We start from the raw sequence: 24,908 nt of genomic DNA on the forward strand, positions 1-24,908 counted from the left end.
ATCTCAAGGCCATCAGACTGTTAAACAGCCACCACTAACATTTAGTGGCCGCTGCCAACATACTGACTCAACTCCAGCCACTTTAATAATGGGAATTGATGGAAATTATGTAAAAATGTATCACTCAGCCCACTTTAAACAATGCCACTTAATATAATGTTTACATACCCTACATTACTCATCTCATATGTATATGTATATACTGTACTCTATATCATCTACTGCATCTTGCCATCTTTATGTAATACATGTATCACTAGCCACTTTAAACTATGCCACTTTATGTTTATAAAGCATTTCGCTACACTCGCATTAACATCTGCTAACCATGTGTATGTGACAAATAAAATTTGATTTGATTTGAAACACTGACACTGTGTTGTTGGCAGACAATGGTGATGCATGGGTTGACTCCACAATGAAAGCCTTCCACAGGGATGCTGGCCCATGTTGACTCCAATGCTTCACACAGTTGTGTCAAGTTGGCTGGATGTCCTTTGGGTTGTGGACCATTCTTGACACACATGGGAAACTGTTGAGTGTGAAAAGCCCAGCAGTGTTGCAGTTCTTGACACAAACCAGTGCGCCTGGCACCTACTACCATACCCCATTTAAAGGCACCGAAATATTCTGTCTTGCCCATTCACCCTCTGAATGGAACACATACACAATCCATGTCTCAAGGCTTAGAAATCTGTCTTTAACCTGTCTCCTCTCCTTCATCTACACTGATTTGAAGTGGATTTAACAAGTGACATCAATAAGGTATCATAGCTCTCACCTGGTCAGTCTATGTCATGGAAAGAGCAGGTGTTCTTAATGTTTTTTATCCTCAACGTATGTAACAAGCAAATCCAATTAATATGCCTCCAAGGTCAGAAATCCAATAGTGCAATTAAAGGACTATTGGAGGAGGTTGTGTTGGTTGAACAGAATTCCTATTGACCTTATACACACCTTATAAGCATTCTATGTGGGTGCTTGTGCCACTGCCTTTACACTTGGATTTAACTCTTTATGAAAAGAAAGGCTCTTACTAAGGCTCTTAAGGCTCTTACTCTCACTAAGAATGGATCAGTAAGAATGGAGTGACAGCGGTGAACTCTTACAACAGGGCTTTATGAGGTCACTTGTAATGTTTTCCCAAACATTCAATTTATATTAGTTACAGTATATTAGGAGAGCAGCAATGATCGTCTCCTCAGTCCTCTCTCAGTGAGAAGGGAAATTACACAAGCCTGTGAGGGCATAGGTTTTTGCTCTGACATGCACTGTCAACTGTGGGACCTTATATAGAGATTTTTGCCTTTCCAAATCATGTCCAATCAATTGAATTTAGCACAGGTGGACTCCAATCAAGTACTAGAAACATCTCAAGTATGATCAACGAAAACCGGATGCACCTGAGCACAATTTCGAATCTGAATACTTATGTGAATAAGGTATTTCTGCAAATATGTTTTTGCTTTGTCATTATGGGTTATTGTGTGTAGATTGATGAGAAAAAAAACGAAAAAAACCCATACATTTTAGAATAAGGCTGTAATGTAACAAAGTGAAAAAAGTCAAGGGGTCTGAATACTTTCCGAAGGCAGGAGAGACGATGCCAAAGCAAAGTGACTAAAAGCTCAGGAAATATGCAGGGCATACCAGCTAAAGCACAATTTGGTCATGGCACAACTTTGAGAGCGATAGAGAGAGAGAATCAAGGTTATATGTCACTTGAAGATAATGATTAGGGGGAATTCTGGATCAGACACAAAGAAGTACATGAGGGGATAGGTACTGACGTCCTTAGACAAACAATTTTTTACAGGTAAACTGACGCTCTGACGACATGTGTTAAATTTAGGCACAGCAGAAAGAACTCTACGGTTAAGTTTAGGCATAATTGCGACTGGGTTAGGTTAAGGTACGGGATTGGGGGGGGGTTTGCCCCTATTAGCCCGGTTGTGACAGCGTCTCCCAACGTCCCGGGGACCTGCACAAACGTCACATTTCACCTTGGGTTTGCGGTGATCCCTCTGTGCGTGTAATATGTGTGCGTGCATGCATGCATGGTGTGTGTAGGTATAAATGTGCATATGTGTGTGGAATCAATGATCATGTGTGAGATAAGCTAGCAGAGTTTTTTAGTTCTGAAGTACAGAGTGATCTGAAGTCAGGCACAGTTCTCCTGGAACTGATGATGATCAATGTTGAGGCAAAGAGCAGACAGGGATTTCCTTGTGCAGCAGCAGGGAGCAGTGTCTAGACTAGACAATGAACTGGAATAACTTCATTCTGGCAGAGGAACTGTCTGAAGATTGGGTTGCGAAATCTTAATGTCATAAAGGGTCTAAATTGTGTTGGTGGCATCAATAAATACAATTGTAGATTTTCTTTTGACTAGTGCTTTAAATATAGTAAAAGTACTTTCAAACCAACAATTTCAGCAAGAGTAAGACATTGATATTATACTTTAAGAATGCTGTGATATGGGTATTAAGAAGAAACTCGTATATGAAATGACAGTATAACAAATGTGAATACATATTCAGGATGCAGTAGGTGGCCTATGTCGGAATCAAACACACAACTCTTCTCCAACCACCTGATCCATAAGATTAAGAATACACTCAAATGTATGAATCAAATCAGAATATATTGGTTACAGAATCTGTCATATCCATGGAGGACCAGTCTGCTGACAGAAACATACATTTTCTACAGGAAAGGGATTTAAACCAGAGCATGCAAATATGTGCCTACTGTGATTGCAATGGGTTAGGAGAATGGCCTTTCGTCTTATATAACTAACCAATGTGGTAGCCTTGCTCCATATGCGCGAATCATCTTCAAGGTTCATTGGATGGGGAAAAGAGAACATTTGGAGAGAGAGATCACGGATGTCAATGCGTTAAGCATGAGTCAGTTGAAGAGATGTAATTTTCCTTTTCTCTCGACTCTTTTCAGGCTCAGGGGTTGACCAAGATGCGTGTCAAGAAGCTGGCCATCTTTCTCCTTGTCCTCTTTGTTTGGATAGATGGAGGATCCACCAAAGAAAAAGGGACAAAAAAGGGGAAGCAAGTCTACTGTCCTTCGTAAGTGCAGAATTTCACCCCACCTCATGAGATTCCCGGCAGCATTGCCTATATTGCCCAAACTCAAATATACGAGTTACTCAGATCATTTGCAAATGCTTAGTCTTTGAGAATGTAGTCCAAGTAGAGACATGTTTGGTGCATTAGAAATCAGGGGGTGGACAGCTGGCCTAAAAAAATTAAGAAAGTGAGATTTGTCATCCATACCCCTGCTTTAGCTTCAAAGCCTAATTTGTCATGCAATGTTTGATGTCTTACTCTATTAATTCCTAAAAGGGATCAAACATACAAAGATGATTGAATTTGAAGGGAAACGTTTAATTTCATTACAATATTCACTACATTCTGTACATTATATATGATGTCCTTAGAATAGGCCCCAGTGTGCTTTTGTGGACCCAGAGATCCAGTTGGTTCCAGTTTAGCTTTGGCCCTCTAGGTTGTCAGTGTACTTCAACACAATGGTGGAGCAGAGAGGATACATTTTGATCAAGGGAACTGCAAACACACGCACGCAAATTCCTGCTGAGCACTTTTACTCATCCTTAGTGCCTGATAAGGTTTACAGAATTGTATGTAAAGTGCTTTTCGAGTCGAATTCCTTGGCAGAGTTCAGTTGCCACCCACGTGGAGTAGATTATCCCTCTCTTCTGCCAAGTTCTGCTCGCTCCATCCATCTCTCCTCGGGTCATTGTTCTTTCAGCAAAGCAGTCTCAGAAAGCAGAAGACATTCCTTGAACATTGTAGGTGTTCCCTAGAAAATGCTTGAAAGGTCACAACTGATGTGGATCTTCCACAAATACACTAAGAACCTTTGCGATTTGACAGAAATGCAAATGCTTCTCACACTGTTGCAATAATGTCATGCAATGGTTGCAAGTAATGTTATGCAAATGTAATATTCAGCAACATTGGGGATGTTGCCATTTAGTTGCTGACATTAGAGCACCCAAGCATTGTCTGCTGGAGAGGTCCTATTACCAAAGCTAATTAAATCGACAATAGGTAGTTCTCAGGTTATGGTTCAATCAAAAGGTACTGTTTAATGGGAACACGTACTTCCATCTGCAGTTTATCCAGGGGAATCTGATGTTCTACGTAATGCGGTTTAGAGTTTCCTTTTTTCTTCTTTGCAGACAGCTGACACCTGAGGATCTTGCACGAGTCCCTGAGAATTCAACCAGTAACATCTTGAACAGATTACAGATCCCCTATGATCCTGGAATCAGGCCCAACTTCAAAGGTTAGCCCTCTTGGTCTCCACTCCATGTTGAGGAAGCTACTTTAAAGGCAGTTATTGGATTAGACCTTTACAGTAATTCACATCACCCCCAGGCTTTTAAGATGTTTTGTGCCCCAATAGAAAACCCACCTTATGATGTTATGGGTCCAGGCTGATACAGATTTTTGCGGGTCAAGAAGGCCGATGGACGATATTTTATCATTACATTTGTTACTGACAACAGCCAAATAATGAATTTGACTTTGTTTTGACCAATCTAACTACATTACATAATGGTAATACTTTTATATGAATGGTAAATCTCTTGATAAACCGGGTAAATTAAGATGGCATAGGCCTTCTCACATTATAGGTGAATGCATATTCAATAGGGGTGTGTGCATGCATTGAGTTATTGAGCTTGTTTTGGCTGATCAGTGGAGTCTATGGTGCTACAGATGGCAAACAGTCTGTTTGCCTTCCATTTGGGAATTATATTATCCTACTGATCAACAACCTTTGCATAGAAGAATCACTCCAGCATGTCACGCCTGTATGGATCGGACATCATATCAGAACTGTTGTTTGTTTGAGAATATAAAATAACATTATTTAATGCAAATGGACCCAAAGTAATGTCATGATTTTTGATCACTGGTCACGGATGTTTATGAAACGAGTTATTTTAGCAATTTATCCTGATGGGGATTTATTTATTCAATTTTTTTTGTACCCCCTTTTTCTCCCCAATTTCGACCTTGTCTTATCGCTGCAACTCCCCAACGGGCTCGGGAGGCAAAGGTCAAGTCATGCGTCCTCCGAAACATGACCCGCCAAACCGCGCTTCTTAACACCCGCCCGCTTAAACCGGAAGCCAGCCGCACCAATATGTCGGAGGAAAAACCGTTCAACTGACGACAAGGTCCACCTGCAGGCACCCAGCCCGGCACAGGGAGTGGCTAGAGCGCGATGAGCCACTTAAATACCCCCCCATCCAAACCCTGCCCTAACCCTTGACGACACTGGGCCAATTGTGCGCCGCCCTATGGGACTCCCGTTCACGGCCAGTTATGACACAGCCTGGGATCGAACCTGGGTCTGTAGTAACACCTCTAGCTGCGATGCAGTGCCTTAGATTGCTGTGCCACTCGGGAGGGCCCCGGGAAACTTTTTCATTTTCAGTCAGGATGCATCTCTACACAACTCAGCTGCCAGGACGAAATTCTAAACATCTAATTTGGCTAGTTCAACAATCTGTCACAAAATGGGCAGATTGTAACTTGATCCTACTGCTACGATTGGATAGAGCAAAGCTTTAAATGAGCTCCCTTTCACATCTCCTCACATCTCTCTTCATTGTTCAAATCACTTGCTGCTGTTTACTGCTATTATGAGAACTAGCTCATTGGCGATGCTATTTGATGCCAAGTCATAAATGTGCATGATATCTAACAAGGAGAGTGAGTGTAGAACCTGCATTGTCGTTTCATATTTTTTTCTGTCTCAATATCTCAACAATGCCCATTGTTTGAGAAGTGAGGGTGCACACACATGCACGCTGATCTACAGCTTTCTTGGTCTGTAAACATGCAGGAAGATTCTTAAGTAGCTAAACCTATTGCCAACCTTTTATTTAGGAATTTTAAAACACTTCCTCCTTTCCCTATTATGACAATCATCTAATCCGACAATTTACTGATACGATTGCGGCTGGTCAGGTCAGCACACCAGTAAATTGATAACGTTACAAAACAAGTTGGTGCATGTTCAAGATGATAAACAGCAAACGTTAGCTAGCTACATTGGCTATTCGCCTCTATCTGATATCTTAGCACGTTTATCTAGCCAGCTAGCTAGCATAGTAACTAATATAGCTAGCCAGCTAACACCACAGAGTTTCTTAATACTGCACCTTTCTGTTGCAGAATGAGCTAGCTTGCTGCTGCTGATGATTTTGCCAGCTAGACATTCATCGGCATTGTACGATGCTCGTGGCTCAGGTGGTGACTAGCGGCTGGCTTAGCAGCAGTTTGGCTATGTAGAGGGACTATTGGCAAAGCCAATAGACTCAAAGGCCAATATCGTTCTCTAGTTTGATGTGGTTCGTGCCATGTGAACGCTCTCTATGACTGCTTGCTTATTCCTCCCACTTATCCTATATCTGGATTTCATATCAAGGTGAGATGAAAGCTAGATCTTACATTAAAGTCAGCGTTTTAATCTCAGAAATTTGTTTTGAAGCTGTTTCTTTGGCACCCTTCGCCCAGGTCCATGAAATCTCGACCAGTTTTATATTATATATATTTTATCTTGACACGTTAGGGTTTTCTGAATATCAACTTAGTTGGCTACAGTCACAGCTCTAGGCTGAAATTCTGAAAGCTCTGTATATGTCACGGATGACTAGGAGTGGAAGGTAGGAATCAGACGCAGAGAGCAGAGGGTTCAAGGAAACATGGCAATTTAATCTGGCACAAAATGGTCCTGCCCAAACACAGGGCGGAAAACACTGACCAACCCAAAACACAGAGTTACACGGTCTGGAGCACAACAACACCTCCAACTCAAAACGTGAACACAAAATAATCCCGCACAAACAAGAGCGGGCTTCACAAGCTTAAATAGGCGAGCAAATCAATAAAACACAAATACAAACAGGTGCAACTAATAAGACTAAACTAACAGAAAAGGAAAAAGGGATCGGTGGCGGCTAGTAGGCCGGGCACCGCCCGAACAGGCAGGGGTGCCAACTTCGGCGGGAGTCGTGACAGTATACATAATTCATGGATGGATACGTCTCCTGTCGAATGCCATGGTTGCCCTTAGTTGGAATGCCATGGTTGCCCATCTCCTTAGCTATTATACTCAAATTCCACTGATTTCAAAACTTGGCCCTCCAGAAAGTGGAGAGCAACACTTATGCAGTTTTACTTACACGGTACAAAAAAAGCAGCATTAGACAGGATTACCTAGACATACTGACCAGCTCAAATATGGCAGACCAATCCAAACTCATCTCTTGGCATGTCTAGCCCACTCATTATCTCAGCCAATCATAGCTAGCAGGAAGGCTGCTGACTTTTTCTGTGTCTTAACCAACTGGGTTCATAATTTAACAATTTTATTCATATTTACAGATGGCATACAAGTTTGTTATGAAGGCACATGAAAGTTCACATGTTCGAGAAGGCATTTCTGCCAAAAATGCATTTAGCAAAAACTTTGTTTACTTTCAAACGGCTCTCCTGTGAAGCAGTGAACTGCGACATATGCCTAGTTTCCTGAAATGGGTAACAATTGGAGCGAAAGAAATATAGTGAACCGGCGATACTTAATGTTTGAATTGATTATTTTGTGATGGCGCCGGAGAGGATGGCTGCCGTTTTATTGGCTCTTAACCAACCGTGCTATTTTTTTGTTTGTTTTTTCGCATTGTTTGTAACGTATGTTGTACATAATGTTGGTGCTAACATCTCTTATGACCTGAAAGAGCTTCTGGACATCAGAACAGCGATTAATCATCTCGAATTGGACAAATAATTGTTCTTTAACCTCTCTTGGGTAGGGGGCAGTATTTCCACGTCCGGATGAAAAGCGTGCCCAGAGTAAACTGCCTGCTACTCAGGCCCAGATCCTAGGATATGCATATTATTAGTAGATTTGGATAGAAAACACTCGGAAGTTTCTAAAACCTTTTGAATGATGTCTGTGAGTATAACAGAACTCATATGGCAGGAAATGGTGGGAAATCTGAGGTTTGTAGGTTTTCAACTCTTTGCTTATCCAAGATACAGTGGAAATGGGGTCATGTTGCACTTCCTAAGGCTTCCACTAGATGTCAACAGTCTTTAGAACCTTGTTTGATGCTTCTACTGTGAAGTGGGGGCGAATGAGAGGGGATTGAGTAAGGTCTCTCCCAGAGTGCCACGAGCTGACCATGCACGTTCATGTGAGAGTTAGCTTGAGTTCCATTGCATTCCTGAAGACAAAGGAATTCTCCGGTTGGAACATTATTGAAGATTTATGTTAGAAACATCCTAAAGATTGATTCTATACTTCGTTTGACATGTTTCTACGGACTGTAATATAACTTTTTGGACTTTTCGGCCGTACTTTCCTCTGGACTTGCACGGTCGTCGTGAGTTTAGATTGTGTACTGAACGCGCGAACAACAAGGAGGAATTTGGACATAAATGATGGACATTATCGAACAAAACAATCATTTATTGTGGAACTGGGATTCCTGGGAGTGCATTCTGATGAAGATCATCAAAGGTAAGTGAATATTTATAATGCTATTTCTGACTTCTGTTGACTCCAACATGGCGGATATCTCTTTGGGTTGATTTGTCGTCTGAGCGCCGTACTCAGATTATTGCATGGTTTGCTTTTTCCGTAAAGTTTTTTTAAAATCTGACACAGCGGTTGCATAAAGGAGAAGTGTATCTAAAATTCCATGTATAACACTTGTATTTTCATCAACATTTATGATGACTATTTATGTAAATTGATGTGGCTCTCTGCAAAATCATCGGATGTTTTGAAACTACTGAACATAACGCGCCAATGTAAACTCAGATTTTTGCATATAAATATGAACTTTACCGAACAAGAGTTAGCGGATGGCTTTTTGAGAGGGAAAAGAGCGAGAAAGACAGACAGAGACAAAGTCGTAAAGAAAGATGACACAGACAGGTGCTCATCTTTTTATTTTCTTTCATATTTCCACTTAGCTATATCCTAGCATGGAAAAAGAGAGGACAGAAAGAGAGCGGGGTGAAGAGAGACTGCTGGTTCTCCATTTATCACTCAACGGTGCCTCTGATCTTTTGAAATACTCGTCGGTCATTTACACCTCGGCTGAATGCTCCTCTCTGCTGCACGCCCACCATAGTTAATAAATCCATTTTCCCTTTGAGGCACAGTTGCCTGGAGAGGATGACTAATTTGATGTTGCAGTGGACACTAAATCCCCACAATGTTTTATAAGGCATCTCCGACTCTAGTTGTCCTCTTTGATTACACTTGGTGGATGTGTTAAATCTTTGCCAAATTCATAGCGGCAGACGCGTGGTTGATACCCAGCCGCGGAGAATACATTTCATCTTTAGAGATATACAAAAATCAGGTGTGAAATTTGGAATGCAACAGAGGTTGGTTGAGTTAATGTCAGGGTATAGTTAAAGATAGGCCTGTTAAACATACTATTATGGGAAGTTGTTAAAGGCCCAGTGCAGTCAAAATTTGTATTTTCCTTTATTTTATATATATTTCCACACTATCAGGTTGGAATAATACTGTTAAATGAGCATAATGCCCATTATTGTAAGAGCCTTTTGAAAAAAACACCTGAAAGTTCAGCCTGTTTCGGTGGGATGGAGTTTTAGCCTGCCTTGACTTCACCAGGCAGGGTCTGCCAATGACAGCTAGTTTTCAGTTTTCCCCTCACCATTCAGACCACTCCCAGACAGGCCTAGCCAAATTCTTGCTTTAGAAAATTGCATTGAAGTTACAGTATTTTTTGTTTCTTTTTGAACATTTTAATTGAAAACAATCACAGTAAGGTACTTAATTGTTACCCGGAAATTATATGTGACTGAACGGCTCAATTCACCATTTTGAAATTGTGTTTTTTACATTGGATAAAAGTAGAGACTCAGAGCTAGAAAATGGTATATCATACACTAAAGTTGAGGAACAATGGGAAAGTAATTCCGCTTTGAAAGTTGATAACACTTTTGCAGTTCTACTATGTGATATCTTTCTAAAAAGCCTCGTTCGAAAGGATTACCTACACATACTGACCAGCTCATGTTATAGATGACAGCATGCTACATGGCAGACCAATCTGAACTCATCTCTGGGCATGTCCAGCCCATCCATTATCTCAGCCAATCATGGCTAGCGGGAAGGTTCTTGACTTTTTCCGTGTCTAAACTTACTAGGCTCGTGATTTAACAATTTTATTAGTATTTACAGATGGCATACAAGTTTGTTATTAAGGCACTTGAAAGTTCACATGTTCAAGGAGGCATTTCTGCCCAAATGTGTTTATTTTTTAATTAAAATATGCTTTATGTTCGAATGGCTCACATATGATATTGAGATAAAAACGGCTGCATTGGACCTTTAAGGCCATAATGTATTGCAGGGGTGTCAAACAAACTTTGCCCCAGTGGCCGCATTCGGCCTTCAACGAGGGCCACACTGAAAATTGGTTCTACTTTTGTATATACTGTATAGTGTATGTGGACACCCCTTCAAATGATTGGATTCGCAATTTCAGCCACACCTGTTGCTGACAGGTTTATAAAACTGTGCACACAGCCATAAAATCTCCATAGACAAACATAGGCAGTAGATTGGCTTTACTGAAGAGCTCTGTGACTTTCAATGTGCCACCGTCATTGAATGCCACATTTCCAGCAGTTTGTCAAATTTCTGCCCTGCTAGAGCTGCCCCGGTCAACTGTAAGTACTGTTATTGTGTAGTGGAAATGTCTAGGAGCAACAATGGCTCAGGCATGAAGTGGTAGGCCACACCAGCTCACAGAACGGGACCGACGAGTGCTGAAACGAGTAGCGTGTAAAAATCGGTTGTCCTAGATTGCAACACACACTACCGAGTTCCAAACTGTCTCTGGAAGCAACGTCAGCATATTGAGATAAAAACGGCTGCATTGGACCTTTAAGGCCATAATGTATTGCAGGGGTGTCAAACAAACTTTGCCCTAGGGGCCGCATTCGGCCTTCAACGAGGGCCACACTGAAAATTGGTTCTACTTTTGTATATATAGTGTATGTGGACACCCGGTAGTGTAGTGTGTTTGTCGGGAGCTTCAGGAAATTTGTTTCCATGGCCGAGCAGCCGCACACAAGCCTAAGATCACAAATATGCTTTGCCAAGCGTCGGCCGGAGGGGTGTAAAGCTCACTGCCATCGGACTTTGGAGCAGTGGAAACGCCTTATCTAGAGTGATAAATCACGCTTCACCATCTGGCAGTCCGACAGACTAATCTGGGTTTGGTGGATTCCAGGAGAACGCTACCTGCCCCCAATGCATAGTGCCAACTCTAAAGTTTGGAGGAGTTTTCATGGTTTGGGCTAGGCCCCTTAGTTCCAGTGAAGGGAAATCTTAACGCTACATCATACAATGACATTCTAGATGATTCTGTGCTTCCAACTTTGTGGCAACAGTTTGGGGAAGGTCCTTTCCTGTTTCAGCATGACAATGCTTCCATTCACAAAGCGAGGTCCATACGGTGTGGAAGAACTTGACTGGCCTGCACAGAGCCCTGACCTCAACCCCATCAAACACTTTTGGGATGAATTGGAACGCTGATTGCGATCTAGGCCTAATCGCCCAACATCAGTGCCCGACCTCACTAATGCTCTTGTGTCTGAATGGAAGTCAGTCCCCACAGCAATGTTCCAACATCTAGTGTAAAAGCCATCCCAGATGAGTGGAGTCTGTTATAGCAGCAAAGGAGGGACCAACTCCATATTAATGCCCATGATTTTGGAATGTGACGTTCGACGAGCAGGTGTTCACATACTTTTGGTCATGTGTATTTCCTCTCTGTCAGTTTTCGATACTCCCTGACTGTCTAGCTCTAATTTAGGTGATTATTAGTGAGCTGGACACAGTCAAACAGTATAAATGTAGGTTCATTCCATTTCTACACAGTTTCAAATTGGTTTTAGTCATTTTAAAGTATATTGAGTTGGTTCCCCCTCAAAATAAAAAATCATAATAAATCAAACCACCCGCTTGCCACATTGAATACTGTACAGCTGAAGAACTATTGGACATTTTGTTTCTGAATTTATAATGTTAATTAAGATGGTTAAAAAAACTGATAGAGTGTCTGTTAATTAAACTGATAAAAAAATTAACAAGGAACACACACATAGACACAGCTGGTGTGTTTGAGGATTATGTGACTGGTCATCCGTCTCCACGTATTGCACTAATAGCCCCTCCCTACACCTGCTCTTCAACAGAATTTGGCATACACCACAACAGAATGTTACATAAAACGTCACTGAGTGAAATGTTCTCGTAAATAATTATGGTCTGAGCCCATTATTTCTATTTCTACTTTGCACATTTTTCCACTACAAATCTACCATTCCAGTGTTTTACTTGCTATATTGTATTACCTTCGCCACCATGGCCTTTTTTTGCCTTTACCTCCCTTATCTCACCTCATTTGCTCACATTGTATATAGACTTATTTTTCTACTGTATTATTGACTGTATGTTTGTTTTACTCCATGTGTAACTCTGTGTTGTTGTATGTGTCGAACTGCTTTGCTTTATCTTGGCCAGGTCGCAATTGTAAATGAGAACTTGTTCTCAACTTGCCTACCTGGTTAAATAAAGGTGAAATAAAATAAATAAAAATAAATTCAGATTTTCTTTTCTCCCACTAATTGGTCTTTTGACCAATCACATCAGATATTTTTCAGAATACCAGTTAGTAAATAAAATATCAGAATTGGGCTGCCTGTGTAAAGGCAGACTTAGAAACTTTTGATCTAAATGGTTTGTTTGTAATCAGTTGGTAGAGTTCGTGGGAAGAAGTCAGCCATTTTGTTAGCAGTCTGAACTACCTGTGGACACTTCCAATTGACTGATGATGGATAGTAATGACACTTTTCTGACATGTAACTCCAGAAAGTCAGGTTTGCTTGTCAAATATTCATCAGAGCAAGTCTGACTACTTGTTGCTACAGATGCTGGTTCAACAATCCGTGCCGGCCTCGACTGGGAGATCCATGAGATGACTGTAGGTTTTTGGTTTCTCTCCCTCTAAAAACAGAAATAATTAAAAATAACAAACTGGCTTTATTTACAAATTGGTAACGTCTCACCCCATGTTCAAGAATGGCCTTTTTCCTCGCTCATTATACGTTATTTGAAAACGAAATCTCCAAAATATTGTTATTTTTTAACTAAGCGACTATTATTAATTTAGAATTATATAAAAGCCCATTGGATATTCTCACATATATATTATTAACTCTGCTATTAGCAGGACAATATAAACTCAGCAAAAAAAGAACCCTGTCTTTCAAAGATAATTAGTAAAAATCCAAATAACTTCACAGATCTTCATTGTAAAGGGTTTAAACACTGTTTCCCATGCTTGTTCAATGAACCATAAACAGTTAATGAACACGCACCTGTGGAACGGTCGATAAGACACTAACAGCTTACAGACGGTAGGCAATTAAGGTCACAGTTATGAAAACTTAGGACACTAAAGAGGCCTTGCTGCTGACTCTGAAAAACACCAAAAGACCAGGGTCCCTACTCATCTGCGTGAATGTGCCTTAGGCATGATTCAAGGAGGCATGAGGACTGCAGATGTGGCCAGGGCAATAAATTGCAATGTCCGTACTATGAGACGCCTAAGACAGCACTACAGGGAGACAGGATGGACAGCTGATCGTCCTCGCAGTGGCACATGTAACAACACCTGCACAGGATCGGTACATCCGAAAATCACATCTGCGGGACAAGTACAGGATGGCAACAACAACTGCCCGAGTTACACCAGGAACGCACAATCCCTCCATCAGTGCTCAAACTGTCCGCAATAGGCTGAGAGTGGCTGGACTGAGGGCTTGTAGGCCTGTTGTAAGGCAGGTCCTCACCAGACATCACCGGCAACAATGTCGCCTATGGGCACAAACCCACCGTTGCTGGACCAGACAAGACTGGCAAAAAGTGCTCTTCACTGACAAGTCGCGGTTTTGTCTCACCAGGGGTGATGGTCTTATTCTCGTTTATAGTCGAAGGAATGAGCATTATACCGAGGCCTGTACTCTGGAGCGGGATCGATTTGGAGGTGGAGGGTCCGTCATGGTCTGGGGCGGTGTGTCACAGCATCATCGGACTGAGCTTGTTGTCATTGCAGGCAATCTCAACGCTGTGTGTTACAGGGAAGACATCCTCCTCCCTCATGTGGTACCCTTCCTGCAGTCTCATCCTGACATGACAATGCCACCAGCCATACTGCTCGTTCTGTGTGTGTTTTCCTGCAAGACAGGAATGTCAGTGTTCTGACATGGCCATCGAAGAGCCCGGATCTCAATCCCATTGAGCACATCTGGGACCTGTTGGATCGGAGGGTGAGAGCTAGGGCCATTCCACCCAGAAATGTCGGGGAACTTGCAGGTGCCTTGGTGGAAGAGTGGGGTAACATCTCAGCAAGAACTGGCAAGTCTAGTGCAGTCCATGAGGAGGAAATGCACTGCAGTTCTTAATGCAGCTGGTGGCCACACCAAATACTGACTGTTACTTTTGATTTTGACCCCCTCTTTGTTCAGGGACACATTATTCCATTTCTGTTAGTCACATGTCAGTGGAATTTGTTCCGTTTATGTCTCAGTTGTTGAATCTCGTTATGTTCATACAAATATTTACACATGTTAAGTTTGCTGAAAATAAACACAGTTGACAGTGAGAGGACGTTTCTTTTTTTGCTGAGTTTATTTTGGGTTATATATGAACTTTACATTGAACCATAGCATTAGCTCAGCTATTGGTTAGCATAGCTGTGGGCCAGGTGTTTTGTGTCCTGGATTTCTCTGTTGTCTTTTTGCCTGGATTTAGCTTACATTTTGTGAAACTTGCCTACACACAAGGACAAATCTCTCCATTACTGACAATAACCGCAAGACTAAGGTTTTGTCATGTTTTTGTATTCCCAACTGTGAACATAACAGGATTACAGAGTGAACATCTTCCTGAGGCAGCGATGGAACGATCCCAGACTCAAGCTACCACGGGATTTTAAGTCCGACTCGCTCACCGTGGATACAAAGATGTTCAAATGCCTGTGGAAACCTGATCTGTTCTTCGCTAACGAGAAGAGTGCCAACTTCCACGACGTCACCCAGGAGAACATTCTCCTCTTCCGCAATGGTGACGTACTCATCAGTATGAGGTGAGTGTTACATTTATGTATTTTAGAAGAGAAACTTGTTCAGAAGCATACATGTGTATTGCTAATCATCCTATGGGGGAGAGGGGGATGAAACATTTAATTTGGCATTATTGCTATTAGTCAATAAACGCATTGAATAACAGATTCACTACATGGAACAACAGATAGTCAAAACAATCTGAAGGATGTGTGTTTCTGAAGTGTCTCTCCTATATCTGAGAGATATAAGAAAGATCAGGAAACATTTATTTATTTTATTTACATGTATTTATCCCCTTTATTTTAGGCACTAAACTTTCTCCATATATACTTCCATTCATTTTTTAAACTGGTACCGGGGACATTCAGACGAGTCTTGTGAGGCTTGCGTCTCTCATGAACACAACGGGAGGGTGCATTTCTGATTTTCCTTATACGAACTGTAACTCAGTAAAATCTTTGAAATTGTTGTGTTTATTTTTGTTCAGTATAAAAGCTGATAGTATTTCAACCACATAAATAGGCCTATGAATCAAAGCTGAATTGACAATCTTATCAGAAACATGTTGGGATGTTTTCACAGCTTTCTATTTTCCTTAAAACCAGTCAAACTGATGATATATAGACATTTTGACAATTCTTTTTTACAAATTAGAATTTTCAGTTTTTAATTATTTTTTTATGCAATTGCATTTTGACCCTGGTCCGTAAGTGTTTTTGCTCCGCGAAAGAAGCAGAGATGACAGAACCAACATCAACTAGATGGAAGCATTCATTCTATCATTTATTACATTATTCTGGTGAGCAAGGGTTTATTTCGTTTTCTACGGCAACATACTGTATATTGGCAGAAGAGAACCTGTATGTATCTAGTTATAGACGAGTTGACTAAACACAAAGCCGACCAAAATGTTGGAAATTACAATCAGAAACCTCTTTATCTGTCAAATCATTCTGCTGTCTCTGACTGTAACCTACAGCGCATTTTCTCTTTTCAGGGAAGGGAAAGGGGATATATCGTCAGTTGTATTAGCGGGATAAGGTTGGGTACGGGCCTCATTTTCACTTCATCACATAGTATATAGTCGGCTGGTTGTGGATGGGTTATTAGCAATTGCGGGCAGGTGTGGATGAGCAAACGGCTGACCCGCGCACCACTAACACACACACAGACACACATTATTGCAAGCATGCATGCCCCCCCTCACATCCCCACCATTTCCACTCTACCAGCTGGTTACATCTACTCTGCTAGCTGGGTGGTCTTCCCTCACCCACTCTCTTTTTCTTCTCTCACTGCTAGTTTGTATTTTCCCACAGTGCCCCACTCCACTCCGCTTCACCCAGCCCAAAAGATTAGCACATAAAAAATGCTTTCCCCCACTAATACAGTCCAATGTTCATCTCCCCAGTCAGTTCTCCCTCTACTTGCTCCCCATCTGTCAAGACTTAGCCTCTGCTGAGTCCCCCAACAACCGGATGTTCCGGTTTTTGGGGTGAAATGTAATGAGAGCCTGTGACACGACTTCCACTTTTGGACGTTAACAAGGCGACACTCCATCTTAACCACTCCTCCACATTTACTAGATTGGTTGAACCGTGCAGAAGAGAACATCCTCCAACATTTGTCTTCTTGTCAAGACCAGTATGTTGGGGATCTAGTTTCAGGCGCTTCTTTTACGCCTGCTATGTTCAGTTAGTCTAGACTTGACATTAGTATTTTCCTTATAAGTCACCTGACAAGGTGGCACTAGCTGTTGTAAGAACGACAGTGTCTGGATAGGATGATGTTTAGTTTTGAACCTGTCACACTCTCAAGTACTGAAGCTTGGCTGCTTGACTGCTTATTTCCGATCCCACATCGGATGCCCCACACATGTATTTTCATGTCACTCAGGGCTAAAAGCTCGGAGTCACTCCCTAAGCTTACTGTGTTTGTGATGATCTACTGTAATGTGTGTACTGTGTATACAAAGGATTGGATGGGGAAATCTGTAAAAAAAATACTAAAGTAGCACCACCCTTTTCAGTGATGTTGCACTCCTCTAGAGTCTGGAGCGCCCAAAAACAAAGCTTTCATGTGCAAATGGAAGGCTGGGAAATAAATATGCAACTCCGTCTCTGCTCATGCACAATAAAGGCGTCGCTTGCATTAAGAATTTATTTCCGGAGCCGACAAAAAAGCTTTTAAGAGCGGGAGGAACAGTCTTTTTCAATCATTCAGCACTCTCCATTGTCTCTGAAATGATGAAATAGAGGCCCTAATTCTGCTGAATAATGTAGCTTTGCGGTATTCATGAACAGATTTTGGGGGGAAAGAGTTTTAGAAGTCTGAATCCCCATCAGCTCTATCTCCATCTAGCTCATACTTAAATTCAAGGACACTGACATTTTAAAATACATTTTTCAAGTCAGTTTAACCAGTCAATACCATTTAAGAAACAATTGCAACTAACAGACAATAATTACATTTATTTGCATAATTGTGGTTCTGCATGTTCTGTTCCCAGGTTGTCTGTCACTCTATCCTGTCCCCTGGATCCAACCCTGTTTCCCATGGTTACGCAGCGCTGTAAGATGCAGCTGGAGAGCTGTGAGTAACTGATAATGACTCAGTTTTACATTACCATATATGGTATCCGTTAGAGAAGGAGCTAGAATTCATGTAAAAGGAATTTTTCAGTTAGAGACAAGGGTATTTTACAAATGTTCCATCCTGAGAATAAATCACTTTTCCCCCGGTTAACCCGGTACGTTCCGCCAAAACCGTAAGTGTCATTAAAAAGCATTATAAAGCATATAAATAAGCCTATGTCTGGATTTGATTAGAGCTGTGATCGAAAATTCAAGCCTGCTGCTACCGGAGTCTGATGAGCCATACAATAAATATATTTAATGAGCCCAAGCCCAAAAAAGCCCAAATGATTGTGCCGTTATCCATTAAATACCGTATATGTTGTAGGCTACTGCACATTACGCACAACAGAAAAACATAAAAGCCCATAGATGTAGCTGGCTATATGCTCTCTTGTGTAAATAAATGAAACTACTGTAGCTCCAGTAGGCTAATATTTTTCAGTGTGAACTGTATTACTGTACTATATTGTATTATATGGACTGGAATTATGCACATTGTTCAAACCATGACAAAGCATGGAGAGAAAGAACATGGGATTCTGGTGCAGCACATGCGGCCTACATAGTTACAAGTATAGGTTAGCAAATTTTATTTTAATTTTGAAATATAATAGGGCCTATTTGTATAATTAGTAGGCTGACATATATACCTTTCATAATATTTACCCTTAATGTTATTAGCCTAGTAGGCTCTTTTTTTTTATTATTGCTTCATTCCTTCCTTGCTTTCAACAGTTAAATTAAATAAGGTCCGTTGTTCTTATCTTCATCATTCCAACAACATCCATGAATATTATAGGACTAGAATTAGATGGAGCAGGCTTTAACTTCTCTTCACGAAGGTTCAATATTTATGGGTCTGAATAAAAAAAACGCTATAGCCTAAAGCCATCGCATGTTCGCTCTTCTTTCAAAGTACCTGTGATTTCTATTGGCTGCTGTTTTTAACATTCAGCAAACAAGAGCTTGCGCATCTCTTTGAATAGTCTTTTGGTATAAGAAATGCTAAAAATGTCCAGCACGCTACTCTAGTCTAGCTTTTCCTGCATGGGACTCCAAGAGCTAAGGAGTGTTTTTTTAAGGAGAGAGGCCAGCGGAGCACAGGTGCATGCATATTGCTCAAGAGACAGAGGCTATCAGTTAGAAGCTTATTATGCATAACCCATCATTAATTAGATAAATATAAGGCTAATACTGAATTGAATGTATTACCTGAAAGAGGTAGGCTAGGACATCGATACATAGGGCTATACAGTGGGGCAAAAAAGTATTTAGTCAGCCACCAATTGTGCAAGTTCTCCCACTTAAAAAGATGAGAGATGCCTGTAATTTTCATCATAGGTACACTTCAACTATGACAGACAAAATGAGAAGAAAAAAATCCAGAAAATCACATTGTAGGATTTTTTATGAATTTATTTGCAAATTATGGTGGRAAATAAGTATTTGGTCACCTACAAACAAGCAAAATGTCTGGCTCTCACAGACCTGTAACTTCTTCTTTAAGAGGCTCCTCTGTCCTCCACTCGTTACCTGTATTAATGGCACCTGTTTGAACTTGTTATCAGTATAAAAGACACCTGTCCACAACCTCAAACAGTCACACTCCATACTCCACTATGGCCAAGACCAAAGAGCTGTCAAAGGACACCAGAAACAAAATTGTAGACCTGCACCAGGCTGGGAAGACTGAATCTGCAATAGGTAAGCAGCTTGGTTTGAAGAAATCAACTGTGGGAGCAATTATTAGGAAATGGAAGACATACAAGACCACTGATAATCTCCCTCGATCTGGGGATCACAAGAACGGTGAGCAAAAATCCCAGAACCACACGGGGGGACCTAGTGAATGACCTGCAGAGAGCTGGGACCAAAGTAACAAAGCCTACCATCAGTAACACACTACGCCGCCAGGGACTCAAATCCTGCAGTGCCAGACGTGTACCCCTGCTTAAGCCAATACATGTCCAGGCCCGTCTGAAGTTTGCTAGAGAGCATTTGGATGATCCAGAAGAAGATTGGGAGAATGTCATATGGTCAGATGAAACCAAAATATAACTTTTTGGTAAAAACTCAACTCGTCGTGTTTGGAGGACAAAGAATGCTGAGTTGCATCCAAAGAACACCATACCTACTGTGAAGCATGGGGGTGGAAACATCATGCTTTGGGGCTGTTTTTCTGCAAAGGGACCAGGACGACTGATCCGTGTAAAGGAAAGAATGAATGGGGCCATGTATCGTGAGATTTTGAGTGAAAACCTCCTTCCATCAGCAAGGGCATTGAAGAAGAAACGTGGCTGGGTCTTTCAGCATGACAATGATCCCGAACACAACGCCCGGGCAACGAAGGAGTGGCTTCGTAAGAAGCATTTCAAGGTCCTGGAGTGGCCTAGCCAGTCTCCAGATCTCAACCCCATAGAAAATCTTTGGAGGGAGTTGAAAGTCCGTGTTGCCCAGCAACAGCCCCAAAACATCACTGCTCTAGAGGAGATCTGCATGGAGGAATGGGCCAAAATACAAGCAACAGTGTGTGAAAACCTTGTGAAGACTTACAGAAAACGTTTGACCTCTGTCATTGCCAACAGAGGGTATATAACAAAGTATTGAGAAACTTTTGTTATTGACCAAATACTTATTTTCCACCATAATTTGCAAATAAATTCATAAAAATCCTACAATGTGATTTTCTGGATTTTTTTTCTTCTCATTTTGTCTGTCATAGATGAAGTGTACCTATGATGAAAATTACAAGCCTCTCTCATCTTTTTAAGTGGGAGAACTTGCACAATTGGTGGCTGACTAAATACTTTTTTGCCCCACTGTATATCAGTAGAACATGATGGTCTATTTTGGATGCAATTTGAATGGAATTGATGGAGAGAGAAAAAGACTGCGAGAGAGTGCTCGTGCGTGCACTGATTTTAAAGCTACGATATTCGAGTGATAGACTGTTTTTAAAACTCAGCAGCATCAATTTTAAAAAATTATAATATTTTCAACAACAACAAAAAGTGACCCCCGAAAGCCAGATGGAGATGGGTAAATTAAACACACATTCTGTCTTTATATTATAGACCAGGGATCATAATCTAGATTCAGCCTCCGGCCAATTTCTTCTTGAGCAGATGGCCGGGGGCCGGAACATAATAAAACAAATATTTTTAGACTGCAAATTGACCGGAAGAAGTCTAAACAGATATTATATTTGACTAAATCATAATCATTTCAAACCTTGATTACATTTGGGGACATTGCCCTGTGTAGGGGGCTGTCTTTCGGACGGGATGTTAAAACAAGTGTCCTGACTCTCTGTGGTCATTCAAAATCCCTTGGCACTTATTGTAAGACTAGGGGTGTAATTGCTAAATTTCCAACCTGGCCACATTCCTTCATTGCCACCTAATCATCCCCCTCATTCCTAATTGGCGTACACTACCGGTCAAAGGTTTTAGAACACCTACTCATTCAAGGGTTTTGAATGAGTAGGTGTTCTACAATAATAGTGAAGACATCAAAACTATGGAATCATGTAGTAACCAAACAAGTGTTAAACAAATCAAAATATATTTTATAATTGAGATTCTTCAAATAGCCACCATTTGCCTTGATGATAGCTTTGCACACTCTTGGCATTCTCTCAACCAGCGTCACCTGGAATGCTTTTCCAGCAGTCTTGATTTTGCACATATGCTGAGAACTTGTTGGCTGCTTTCTTTCACTATGCAGTCCGACTCATCCCAAACCATCTCAATTTGGTTGATGTAGGGGGATTGTGGAGGCCAGGTCATCTGACGCAGCACTCCGTCACTCTCATTCATGGTCAAATAGGTTTTACACAGTGGATGTGTGTTGGGTTATTGTCCTTTTAAAAAACAAATGATAGTCCTACTAAGCCCAAACCAGATGGGATGGCGTATCGCTGCAGAATGCTGTGTATAGCCATGCTGGTTAAGTGTGCCTTGAATTCTAAATAAATCAGACAGTGTCACCAGCAAAGCACCCCGTCACCATAACACCATCTCTTCCATGCTTTACAGTGAGAAATACACATGCAGAGATCATCCGTTCACCCAAACCACGTCTCACAAAGACACGGCGGTTGGAACCAAAAATGTCAAATTTGTACTCCAGACCAAAGGACAAATTTCAACCGGTCTAATGTCCATTGCGCATGTATCTTGGCCCCAGCAAGTTTCTTTTTCTTATTTGTGTCCTTTAGTACTGGTTTCTTTACAGCAATTTGACCATGAAGGCCTGATTCACACGGTCTCCTCTGAACAGTTGATGTTGAGATGTGTCTGTTACTTGAAATCTTTGAAGCATTTATTTGGGCTGCAATTTATGAGGCTGCTAACTCTAATGAACGTATTCTCTGCAGCAGAGGTAACTCTGGGTCTTCCATTCCTGTGGCAGTCCTCATGAGAGCCAGTTTCATCATAGCGCTTGATGGTTTTTGCGACTGCACTTGAAGAAACGTTCAAAGTTCTTGAAATTTTACGTATTGACTGATCATGTCTTAAAGTAATAATGGACTGTCGTTTGTCTTTGCTTATTTGAGCTGTTTTTGCCATAATATGGATTTGGTATTTTACTAAATAGGGCTATCTATCCCCCCCTCCACACACGCACACACACAGCTTGTCACAACACCTTGGCTCAAACTCATTTAAGAAGGCACACCTTTTAATTGAAATTTGTTCCAGGTGACTATAGTGGTTCCTCCTTTAAAAGTTTTGTCATACTGCAGCACACCAGATTTCTATGGCACACCATTAATGCAAGTTCGTGCTAGTTTGACCACCAGAGGGCATCTTTGAGAAGCATTTGATAGTCTTCAATAATGGCATTACTAGAGAATTTTAAATATTTTTTGTATGAACATAGTATATGGGATTGATTTTAAGAAATGTAGCTTAATTCATTTGATTAATATTATGGTGTTTCTATTCCAAGAAAAACTAAACCCTAATAAACCCGAAACCCCTTAATATCTAAGGGGCATAAAATGTCCACGCCCTAATTGTAGTGTAACCAATACCCAAATGGAGATTCAGTGAAAATAAAAATCTAATTGATTTATCAAGACCAGTCCTCATGCTTGTTTCATAGCAGTGTGTAATGATGCTGAAATAGTTATTGCTTCAAATCCTACTGCTTCTAACTTCAATATGCTTTTTAAATAAATAAGGTTGGAATGAAAAATATGGCACTGTACAATGTGACGGTCGGGAGTAGGCTACAGTCCTGGGCTATTCAGCTAAAGAATCCCTGTGTCGTGTGGGCACGCGGGAGACCGGGGTTCAATTCTCCGATGGGGAGGAAGGAGTAGGCTGTCCTTGTAAATAAGATTTTTTTCTTCACTGACTTGCCTAGTTAAATAAAGGTTACACTAAGAGCATAACATTTCTACACTATAATTGTAGTCTAACCAATACCCAAACGGAGATTCAGTAAAAATATTTTTTTTATTGATTTATCAAAATCAGTCCCCATGCTTGTCTCAGAGTTGCGCGAAACGGTGCTGAAATAGTTGTAGGCTATTGCTTTAAATCCTATTGCTTCTAATTTCAACATGCTCTTTAAATAAATAAGACCTACACCACTTTTAATATAAGATAATATATAACGATATTTTGGAGGTTATTTCATTTAAAAAAAAAATAATTATGAAAGTGAGCGATTGTAATCTGAATAAAGAGTCAAATAATATTTGTAAGGGCCAAAACATGTATTTCTGTTTTTAGAGGGAGAGAAACGCTGGGCCAATTGTGCGCCGCCCATTGGGACTCCCAATCAAGGTCGGATGCGGTACGTAATAATAATAATAATAATTTTTTATGTTTTGGTTTTATTTGTTTTGTCTTTTCTGATGGATTAAACTGAAATTTCAACCAATCATGGCCTGTTGTGATACAGCCAACCTAACTAAGAAATACATTTGATGATAGAATTCTCCCCCTAACTTTCTTCTAGGCAAGTCAGGCACAAAAGCTAGAATATGCATATAATTAGTAGATTTGGATAGAAAACACTCTGAAGTTTCTAAAACTGTTTGAATGATGTCTGTGAGTATAACAGAACTCAGATATGGCAGGCAAAAACCTGAGAAAAATCCAACCAGTAAGTGGGAAATCTGAGGTTTGTAGTTTTTCTAGTCATTGCCTATCCAATATACAGTGTCTATGGGGTCATATTGCACTTCCCAAGGCTTCCACTAGATGTCAACAGTCTTTAGAACCTTGTTTCAGGCTTCTACTGTGAAGGGGGAGAGAATAAGAGCTGTTTGAGTCAGAGGTCTGGCAGAATGCCATGAGCTCAGTCAGGCACGCGCCCGTGAGAGTTAGCTGTGTTCCTTTTCCTTTCTAAAGACAAAGGAATTGTCAGTTGAAACATTATTGAAGATTTATGATAAAAACATCCTAAAGATTGATTCTATACATCGTTTGACATGTTTCTACGAACTGTAATATAACTTAATATAATAATAATTATATTATAATAGAACTTAATATAACGCTAGCGTCCCACATATCCCAGAGAAGTTAAGAATTAAATGTGACTACACAAATGCTGCATACACATTTTAAGAATCTAATGAAACGAACCTCTTTCTTGGCAATCATGCGTTTTTTTCCCCGTGCGGCCTGTTGTCCAGCCCTTTGTCCACTGATCTCCACGGATGGTTGTCGGCATGGTTGTATGCTCTGCAAAAATACATTCACGTTTTTAGTACACAATCATTTTTTATTTTTTATTTAACCTTTATATAATTCTCAATTGTATTACACAGTATGCTTACACATTGATAGGCTATATAAAAAATATAAAAAATCTTCTCGTGATTACGGTCCTAACTCTGGAACGGGTAGCACCATAGAAAGAAGATGGCTTGATGAAAACGATGTCCATTTCGTCTGTTCTCTTTGGTCGCAATGTCATATTTTTTTTGATAAACAGCTCATTTTTGAATGGCAAGTGTGTTAGGGTGAAGTTTGGGGCGGGGTGAGAAGTACTGGAAAGGTGTGACTTT

General features: G+C 40.8%; 1 pseudogene; it reads left to right on the top strand.

The window, feature by feature from the left end:
* The first annotated feature begins 2,967 nt into the window (after positions 1–2,967).
* Positions 2,968–24,908, top strand: part of LOC111968193 (glycine receptor subunit beta-like) — a 43,389-nt pseudogene continuing 21,448 nt past the window's right edge.

Source organism: Salvelinus sp. IW2-2015, linkage group LG8 (genome assembly GCF_002910315.2).
Source record: "Salvelinus sp. IW2-2015 linkage group LG8, ASM291031v2, whole genome shotgun sequence".
NCBI lineage: Eukaryota > Metazoa > Chordata > Actinopteri > Salmoniformes > Salmonidae > Salvelinus > Salvelinus sp. IW2-2015.